This window comes from Tamandua tetradactyla, chromosome 24 (genome assembly GCF_023851605.1).
Source record: "Tamandua tetradactyla isolate mTamTet1 chromosome 24, mTamTet1.pri, whole genome shotgun sequence".
In the NCBI taxonomy this organism is placed as follows: domain Eukaryota; kingdom Metazoa; phylum Chordata; class Mammalia; order Pilosa; family Myrmecophagidae; genus Tamandua; species Tamandua tetradactyla.
The window spans coordinates 29,780,992-29,791,640 of NC_135350.1; the positions used below are offsets into that span (position 1 = coordinate 29,780,992).

At 35.4% G+C, this 10,649-nt stretch overlaps 1 pseudogene; it reads right to left on the reverse strand.

The window, feature by feature from the left end:
- Positions 1–9,695: 9,695 nt before the first annotated feature.
- LOC143668171 (double homeobox protein A-like) lies at positions 9,696–10,282 on the reverse strand (annotated as a pseudogene).
- Between the last annotated feature and the right edge of the window lie 367 nt (positions 10,283–10,649).

Sequence of the window (10,649 nt, forward strand, 5' to 3'; positions counted from 1 at the left end):
AAAAACCAATCCATCTCTGGTGTGTTGCATCCTGGCAGCTTTAGCAAACTAAAACACTGTAGTAATTATTTAATTGCTTAGCTGTGTTAACTTGGGCTTTGACCACAATGCTTTCTATATGGCTGACAATAGACAAATCTGATGACCTTAGAGACCCCTTTGCTCTACTTTTCATAATCAACAAGAAACCTTCAGGAGGTCTGGGGTACTTCACTGAAGAAATGGCTGATATCAGAGGCTGAGCTACTGAAACTCAGCCTTTTTAACAATGCTTTTTCCTTAACGTGAACATTATTGTCATTGCATCTTTCCATGATGCATTCGGTGTAGCTGTAGCAGCTCTAAGCCTCTCTGTGGTGTAGCAAGAACCCAGGAGTACTCTGCTACTTCTCTACTCTTGTTTTCCCTCTATTAAAACCTACCTTACGCTTCATGAGCATGTGTCTTTGCAGCACAAATGAGTGGAAGACCAATTAAAGAACACCTCACTTCACTTAATTGTAGAGGGACAGAGGATGAAGTCTTAATATTACAAGCCCTGCATATAAACCTGTTTGCCAAGAGTTTTGGATAATTGAGTGATAGTAAGGTAGAATAAAGGATACCTCCTTGAATTTCTTCATGATGCAAGAAGAGTATTGTATTGAGAATATACCATACTTTATTGTATAAATGTAGTTGTAACAAACGAAAAGCAGATTCATCAAAAGTAAATTCAGTTCAGTGGTAGAATGCTCGCCTTCCATGCAGGAGACCCAGGTTCAATTCCCATCCATGCACCAATAAAAAAGGAAATTCGGCACTTAAAAGTAGATTCAACGTGACAATAGTTTGAATACTCAATGTTAATTTATTTGCTTGCTTAAAGGCAAGCTGCGAACACAACCAATATGCAATAACCAGGGCAAGGGCACACAACACATTTAAAAGTGGAGGATACTAGAGTTTCTATAGACCATAGGCTTGAGAGCGAACAGGAGACAGGTGCCTTAAAAGGGAGGTCTTGTCTCTTGAGAGCCTGTGCAACGCAACATCAGTGAAGGTTGTGCAACCATCTGTATGTAGGAGATGTGGGGGTGTGGGTGACAGTGAGACTTACACAGCAGCCCAGGCACTGGAGTAAACATGCCACTACCTGACACTGATTGAAACATCAGTGCTGGGTTTTATGTCTCAGAGGTCTGGTGTTCAATATATTTATCAAAGGAGTGTCCCTCTTAGCTAGCATCAAATCAATCAATGTTATATCATAGCATAAATGTTTGGTTATCACTTATTTCAAAAAATATGCTTTTCAAACTTTGTTTATATTCTGTTGGTGGTGAATGTGTTACCATTTAAATGCAAGGTCATTAAAGTCATTTCAATACACTTGAATATTTTCAATACAATTCAATAATATCGTTTCAATTCCAGCTGTTTTGGAATCATTTTGATTGATTTCTGTAGGTTAGAAGAAAAATGAAAATTCTAACTGTAAATCCCATGAATCCAAGAGAGAATGCAGTGGAATAATGGAAGTCCTTCAAGGTTTTTTTTACATTTTTATATAGCTTATAGGGCATGCTATTGGCACACATTTGAATCTTTTTTTCACTAAATACGATATGAATATTTTCTTTGTCATCTCATAAACATCATTTATAAAGCATGCATTGCTCCACCCATGAAGAATATTAACATAGGAACCATTTATTTCTCAAAAGTTTTAGTACACTCTAGTATGGTTACCAATAAATATTGACATTTTAAGCTACAGAATAATCAACAAAAATTTCACTTTCTTCATCTTAACTCTTATATAATTTATTTAAATGAACCATATTTGAGAAAGAGAAATGAGTTACTGTGAAATGTCTATACTGTCTCTGAAATGGATATTTACACAGTAAAACACACATTCATTTACTCTCAAATGAAGGGAACTATTTTTGGTAGCTGGAGTCTCTTTTAAAACCAAATGCCAATGTATAATAACAGTAAAAATGGCTATTATTATTTGACAAGGAAGTGTCTATTAAGGGAGATATTCTCACCTTATGGTACAGATGTTCTTATAGTAATTTTCAATACTATATTTTCTTCTAGGATAAAAATTAAATAAATCTATCCATTATTTTAGGTTACTATTTCAGATTTATTGATTTCAGTCAGGAACTCAGAAAATATATGATTTGTTAGCTTCATTTCTTTCAAAAAGTATCTAAATACAAATTTCTTAATAGCACAAAGATCTCTAGAACCAACAGATTATACAGAATATGCTTTATTATTTTCTACTGCTATGATTTTTCTCAGAATTCTTTCTTTAAGAAGTGTGCTGTTTCTCTTTCCTTTTCCTTTCTCCATCCCCCAAAATTACCCATCCATTGCCCTAGGGCCAGTGCAAATGTTGTACTGAAGATTAAATCATGTCTACTACAAAAGATATGTTCAAAACCCTCCCTTGAAGGTGCACGGGTTGTTCAGAGGTAGAATGCTTGCCTTTCATGCCAGAGACTCGGGTTCGATTCCCAGACGATGCACCCAAAAAACAAAACAAAAACCCACCCTTGTTTTGTGGGTGTGAGCCTATTTGTAAACAGGAGTTTAGAAAATGCTGTTAGGTAAGGTGTACCCAAGCTGATTAAAAGTGGACCCAATCCAATACAGCTGAAGTTCTTATAAACAAAGGAAAATGGACACAAAGGAGAAGCCAAAGGGAGGAACAAGAAGCTCACAGGTAAAGGGTCCTTGAAGTGAAAGGAGAAGACACTTCCATTTGCATTGCTGTTTGACAGAAAAGCTAAGGAATCCCTAAGATTGTCTGTCAAGTAGCAGTTATCAACCCTGGGAGAAAGTAAGTCTTCTACCCTCTGAAATTGTAGCAAATCATTCCTGTTTTTTAAGCTAAACCATTATATGGTATTTGTTTTAGCATCTAGGAAACTAAAACACACTGGCTCTTCTCAGAAATCTTTAATGAACTCTTCTGAGCCATCCCTGCACTGTACTCATCTGATATGGACTTGCTCATATTCTATGTTCCATGATAGACCTTAAGATTTATTATTTTATTTGATCTACTCAAGTATAGGATTTTTTTATGGCATATACTTTATATTGCACAATCACCACCTCAGCATTTGCATACAGAAGCTGCACCGTCATTGTTAATTAAAATGAATTTTCTGAATCATTAAGTGACAGAGAAATTGAAAAATTGTTACAGTTATAAAATTTTAGCGAAATATAAGCAATAATTGGATGAATGTATTAAAAACTTGGGACTGAATTTACCTGATTCCTTTTATTTCAGTTGTGATCTTATCAAGAGAAATGGAATCCTGATAACCTTTCCTAACCATTCTATTGATTTATTCAAAACAGTAGGATTATTTTTTCTATAGAATATTATATTATCACAAATATATAAAATCCAAATAGTATACCCAAATTTATTTTAATCTCTTCTCCTCCTAGAACTTCACTGATTTTTTTTTCACTCTCTCTTTCCCTGGCTCACCAATTACAAAAATTCAAGTAATAACATTTCTACAAATAAGGAAGTTTCAGAGTCAATGAGTTTGAATAGCCATTTAAGTATGTGCTTAGGAGTCTAAGGCGGAGCAGGAAAGGTCAGACCCTGTCCTTTCTATTTACTACCTCTAAGATCCTGGACAAGTTACTCATGCTGGTTCAACTCTAACTCCCCAAAAACAAAATTTGGGAAAAGAACTCCATAAAGTTGTTATGAGGATGGAAAGAGAATATGAGTATTTAAAATTTGGGCACTACTTTTAAAATTTGTTCTTAATTATTGATAAGATTTGCTAAAGAGTCTTATCTTGAAAGAAAAACATTGATAGAATAAAAATCTTAAGTTTATACCCACCACTTTCTCTTAGCCCTATCATGGTTCCAGCAGATGAACATATGTTTATCTTACCACACTATCTTCTATGAGAAATTTATTTAATCAAGACAAAGGATTTTATTTTGGGAAATAAAATAGAAATCATGTATTCTGAAACCATTCTTAAGATATACATTATTCCCATATCTATTTATTGCTTGTTTTCCTTCCTAGGAAATTAATGATTTCTAAACACATGGGGAAGGGGGATAAAACACACTAAATCATTTTCTCTAATTCTATTATTCAAATAGAGGTTGTTTTACAGTGCAGGAGAGAAATAAAACAATTAGGCATATGCTTGAATGTGCTTTAAGGGATAATGTTAACTATATTACTTAGCATGGAGGTAATGGCAATCTGAATCTTTTTACATGTCCAATATGCTGACATACCAATTCTGTTATTTGTACACAACATTAAATTTTTGCTTGACTAAATAACACGTAGGCATCTTCATAAGTCTTGGGAAATACACCTTCAATTAATGGCACAATATGCAATCTACTGAAGAGTTTTCTTGAGAACAAATAATTATTTTTTCTATCTGTGGATTTGGTAAATGATACTATAAATGAACTCGGACCAAAGCAATTACTAAACAAAGAAAACACATTCCATCCTTTCTTAGTATTATAATATTTTAAAAAATCAGATGATATTCTAATGATTTACTAGCATCACTTGATTTTCATGTAACACTCTCTCTGTGTTGTGTAAATAACTTAAAGTTTTCGGATATAAAAAAACCTGCTTCAGAGGAGTATTTTATTTCAAGTCTCCTCATTTTATTCTCAATTTCTTTCTTTTGTTCCACAAAATAGACAAATTTTCTCCTATTGTTAATTATTTTGGTCCCATTTATATGAATTTCAGATCAGATCTTTAGAGCTAGTCAGTAAAATAATAAGTTTTCTCTGCTGTTCTTTGGCTCTAGAAAGAAATTCTGAAGATTGAAGGTAGTCATTCTCTCTCTAAGTCACTCTCGCTTTCACTCTTTTTCTCATTAATGACTCTAAATCATCAATAATCTCTGAGACAAAGAGAGATTCCTCTACTTTATGATTATCAGAGATTGGGGAAGAGAGGTTTTAATGATCTAAAACTACAATTGGATAAAATCAGAGCCTTCTTTTTTTCTTTTTTTGACTGCTCTAAAAAACTCATAGCTGTCAAGGTAGGGAAATGAGTCAACAATTTTCAGATAAGGCAGTGTTTCCTTTTGAAGAAATGTACCATAAAATCAGAACAAATACAGAATTTTTCAAGTCTTTTCTTTTAATTAAAGAATTATCTGAAGGGATAATTTCAATTGGTTGAAATGCATGCGTCTTAGGCAATTAATTCTTCCTATTTTATGCTATGAGAATATAAACATGTTTTACTTAGGAAAAATGAAAACAAAGATCATTCCACGTGTGTTATTGTGTGGGTTCTGCCAGCAGAATGTCAGGTTATGCATGTGCACACAGGGAGGCCTCCAAATTGCCAGATTATAATTTTCTAAAATTAAAAAAAATGGCACCCTCACACAAATTGAATATCAAAGATGTTTAAATTCATTGCATTTGTTTTTTGTTTTTTGGTTTTTTTTTTCTTTGTATGCTGTATGGCAGGGGTCACATTTCATTCTTTTTCCATGTAAGTATCCCCTTATTGCAGCAACATTTGTTGATTTTGTTTGTTTGTTTATTTCTTTGCTTGTTTATTTTTGGAAGGTGGTCTGGGAATCAAATCCAGGTCTCCCGCATGACAGGTGAGAATTCTACCACTGAATTACCCTCGCATTAGTTTTTAACTACTGCCATAACAGAGCAACAACAATTTAGTGGCTTAAAGCAAAGTAAATTTATCACTTTCCAGTTCTGTAGCACATGTCCACAGGGGTCTCACTTGGGTAAAATCAAGGTGTTTGCAGGACTACATTCCTTTCTGGTGGCTCTGGAGCAGAGCGCATCAATTTGTTCCCCATTTAGGTTGCTGATAGATTTTGGTTGCTTATGGCTATAGGACAAAGGTTCTTATTTTCTTCCTGACTTTCAACTAGGGGCTACCCTTGGCTCCTAAGGGGCCTCTCCTTGATCCTAGGGGGCTCACAGTCCCCTACATTTCAGAACCAGCAACAGGGCTGTTGAGTCCACTTCCCACTGTCATATCTCTCTGTTGCTTCTTCTGTCATCAAATCTCTCTCTGAAAACAGCCGAGAAAGTTGCTCTGCTTTTAAGGTCTAAGGTGATTGATCATGTCTGCCTGGATAATCCAGGATAATCTCTCCATCTCCATTTCCATAACCTTGAGCACATCTGGAAAGTTCCTGTTACCATGTAAAGTAACACATTCACAGATTACAAGGATTATAGTGAGGACATTTTTGGGTGCTATTATCCTGCCTTCCATACTCATTATAAGGTGAAAAAGTCTAACAGTAAAACTGGTTCAGAACGAATAGGAAAAAAATCAGTAGAATACAAATATGGATACAAAACCAGTTAGTTACTGTATTACAAGACAATAAAACTATAACATTTGTAGTTATCTTTTCTAGTGGAAAAAATTTATTTGAATTTTTTCTGGATGAAAATTATTTCCAACTTACCAATCTTCTATAGGTTAAAACATAACTTCATAGAATGTAGGCCCTAATCAATAGCAGACACAAAATCAAAGAAAGCTATTTTACCTAGAGAGACATACTTAGGCATTCAGGATTTTTTCTTCTACTTATATCCAAACTTTGGATTTTTTTTTTCTTTTCACAATGTGAATTATACCAAAGGATTGTTGTTAATTTATTTGAAATGACTGTAAAATATAATATCCTAGGTTAAGGATAAGATGGAAAACAGGAAAGCAATTGCTCAAGTTAACTGTTATCTATTTGATAAGTAATGTGGAATAAAAATGCATGCTGATACATAAATTTGTTGTTATATTAAGTTTTCAAGATTAGATATATTAATAGAGTGTTAGGTATGTTTATATAGTATATGCACATGTATCGATTTGAATCTGTTGTGTACCCCAGAAAAGCCAAGTTCTTTAATCCTCATTTAAGATTGCTGAGTAGGAGCTTTTTGATTGTTCCCATGGAGTTGTGATCCACCAATTGTGGGTGGTAACTTTTGATTAGATGCTTTTCATGGAGATGTGTCTCCACCCATTCAAGCGGGCTTGCACACTGGAACCTTTAAGAGGGAACCATTTTGGAGAAAGCTTTAGAGCCCATGCCACCAGAGACCTTTGGAGATAAAGAAAGAAAACACCCCTAGGTGAGCTTCATGAAACAAGAAGCCTGGAGAGAAAGCTAGAAGACGTCATGACGTTCTCATGTGCCTTTCCAGTTGAGAGAGAAACCTAGAATATCATCTGACTTTTTGAACTAAAGCATCTTTCCCTGGATACCTTACATTGGACATTTCTGGGGTTTTTTTGTTTTTGGTTTTTGTATGACTGCATGATCTCATTTCTATGAAAGTATATAATTAGTAAACTTCATAGAGACAGGTAGATTACAGGTTACTAGTGGCCATGGTAGTAGGAGAGGGGTAGTGGGTGTGACGAAGGGGGAATTATTGTTTAATGGGTACAGAGTTTCTGTTTGAGGTGATGAAAAAGTTGAGGTATGGATGCTGGCAGCACAATATTATGAATAGAATTAATGCCACTGTATTGTATGCTTGAAAGTGGTTAAAATGAGAAATTTTGAGTTGTATATTTGGTATTACAACAAACAGTATTAAAAAAAGATTAATGTAAAAAAAAAAACAGTTCTATCTTCAATTTTCCACCTCTTTTCCCAAGAGGTAACTAATGTGAAAGGAAGGCAGTATAACTGAGAAATTAGGATTTAACAAATGACTGTGACTACTGTCTCATTAAATAGATATTTCTTTTTAGTGTCTAGTATTTAAGCATAGCCAAAAGGAAATACCTGAAGTTGTTGAACTGTAATCCAGTAGCCCTGATCTTTGATAATGAGTATATAACTATATTGAGAAAAAAAACTCAGTTGTCTGTTGTTCTAGTTTGCTAGCTGCCAGAACATGATATACCAGAAATGGAAACAGCTTTTAAAAAGAGGAGCTTATTAAGTTGCAATTTACAGTTCTTAGTCTGTGAAATTGCCCCAATTAAATCAAGTCTATAAAAAATGTCCAAACAAAGGCACCAATAAGAGGTTACCTTCACCTAAGAAAGGCCAGTGAAGTTCAGGGTTTCTGTCTCAGCTGGAAAGGCACATGGCAAACATGGGAACATCTGCTAGCTTCCTCTCCAGGCTTCTTGTTTCATGATGCTCCCCCAGGGGGTTTCCCTTCTTCACCTCCAAAGGTCTCTGGCTGCGTGGGCTTTCTTGGCTCTCGCGGCTCTTGTGGCTCTGCTGCTCTCTGGGTGTTTCCAGAATGTCTCCTCTTTTAAAGGATTTCAGTGAACTGATCAAGACCCACCTGGAATGGGTGGAGTCACATCTCCCTCTAATCAAAGGTTAACACACACAATTGACTGAGTCAAGTCTCCGTGGAGACAATCTAATCACGTTTACAACCTATAGTACTGAATAGGGATTTAAAGAATGGTTGCCTCCCAAGATGGGTCAGGATTAAAACATGACTTTTCTAAGGCACATAATCCTTTCAAACTGGTACACCCACGTTCATATGGATTTACTTCTGGATGTTTTGTTTAGTGAAGACTAACACTGTCTTAGTTAACCTCCCTCTATTGTAAGTCTTAAAATTAGGTACAGTGCAATACTAGTGATCAATAAGAGGAAGGGTTAAGGGGTATGGGATGTTTGGGTTTTCTTTTTTTCATTTTATTTCTTTTTCTGGAGTAATGCTAATGCTCTGAGGATGATTGGGGTGATAAATGCACAACTATGTGAACCATTGATTATATATTTTAGATGGATCGTATGGTGTGTGAATATATCTCAATAAAATTCCATTTATTAAAAAAAGATGACTAATGTTACCAGTTTTTTGAACATCTTTGGAGGGAAATTGTAGGCATTAACAGGTCTCTGAATTTGTGTCCATTCCCCACATGAATGGTAGCACATTATACATATAGAAGATAACTCTTCAGGAGAGTTTCTGAGTTAGCATACTATCTCTCCATCTTTACTGCAATTATTCAATCCATTGTTGAAAAGTACAGATCTGTTACTTTGTAGAATGTCACTCAGTTTTGCTTGTCTGGTGTTTCCTTATGATTAAATTAAGCGTGCATACATTTGGCAGTAATACCACAGAAAGGATGCTGTGTCTTTCTAAGATGCTTCATACCAGGAGGCACCTCATGTCAGTCCATGTTACTGTTGCTAAAGCAAATTTTGAGCATGTGATTGAGTCTGTCACATTTCTCCCATACAAATTCACCAATTTCCCTTTTGTAATTATTAAGTAATCTATGGGTAGATTCTTTGAGACAATACATACCTTGTTCTTCATAAAAGATTCACTACAAGAGTTTTACATCCACTGCTGATTTTTGCCTGAATCAATTATAACTGTGATGATTTAAAATGATATGTATTCATTTTCTTTTCACCATGGAATGTCTCCTGGGCTTGTATCTGCCTCCTGAAGTCTTGCTTACCATTTCCAGAATGTTCAGCTTGCAGTCTTAGAGGAAGAGTGCATTCTCAGGAAGAGTGAGAAAGGTTTGGCGTTCAGGGTGATGATAACAGACACACTGAACTTATTTCTAAACCTCCTCATTCTGACTCCAGAGAAATAAAACAGTTGCTAGTGAGGTTGGTGATATTTTATTTAGCTTCTGTGTCTTGAATTCTCTTTTCTCAGAGATCTCGTGCCTTTTCTTGTGTTTATTCTAAGATCTTACCAGGTTCACTTTTTCTCCGGACATGAAATCTAGATCTTCGGTTTTGAAACCAAATTTGTACTCTTGACTCGAAGCCTCAATTTCTTTGGCAAGTTGTTCTCTGGACTAAATCCCAGGGTAAGGGTTTTCCTTAAATGCCTGGATGAGAGTGCATACTTGGGAAGGGGTATGGGAGCTCCAGCACCATCTGACTCTTCTAACTTGAATCTCTGCAGGGGGATCTTGTCTGTGGGCTTGGCTTGATTCTAAAGCTTGCTCCGGTGCTGCTCTCCAGAATGAGTGTCTAGCTCTTCGATTCTGAAACCAAATCTGGATTCTAGACTCTTCAGTGCTAATTTCTATAGCAAGTTTCTGTTTAGTAGCATAACCCAGGTAAGGTTTTGGGTTGAAAGCATCAATGAGGATTTTCAACAGATCCACTGTGACTTTGGTGTGGCTGAACCTTTGATGCCTACTGGTGGTCTTGTTTGTGGAGTTTTTCTGGGCCAGGTTGAAAGAGATTCCTGGTGTTTCAAACATGTGACTAGGAGTCACATTGGACATTCCTATAGTTTTGTTTTAATTTGGATATTTTCACAGGTTTAGAGCATATAAACTTGCAACTTAAAAAATTCCCCTTTTAAAAAGCCATTCTGTTTCTGGTATATCGCATTCCAGCAGCTTGCAAAATTGAACTGCATGTATAGAGAATGTATGTTTATGATGTATTTTAGCTTGTGTGTATATATATGTATATATATTGTGTAGGGATATATGTGTATCTGTACTTAGATTATATATACATATATTTATATCTATATCTGCCATGACCTAGGAACTCTGCAAAGAAAGAACTAAAACTGCTACATTCAATTTACAGGGAATGTCTTTCTCAGTCTTCTTATATGTTGCATTTTGAAAATAATCACTC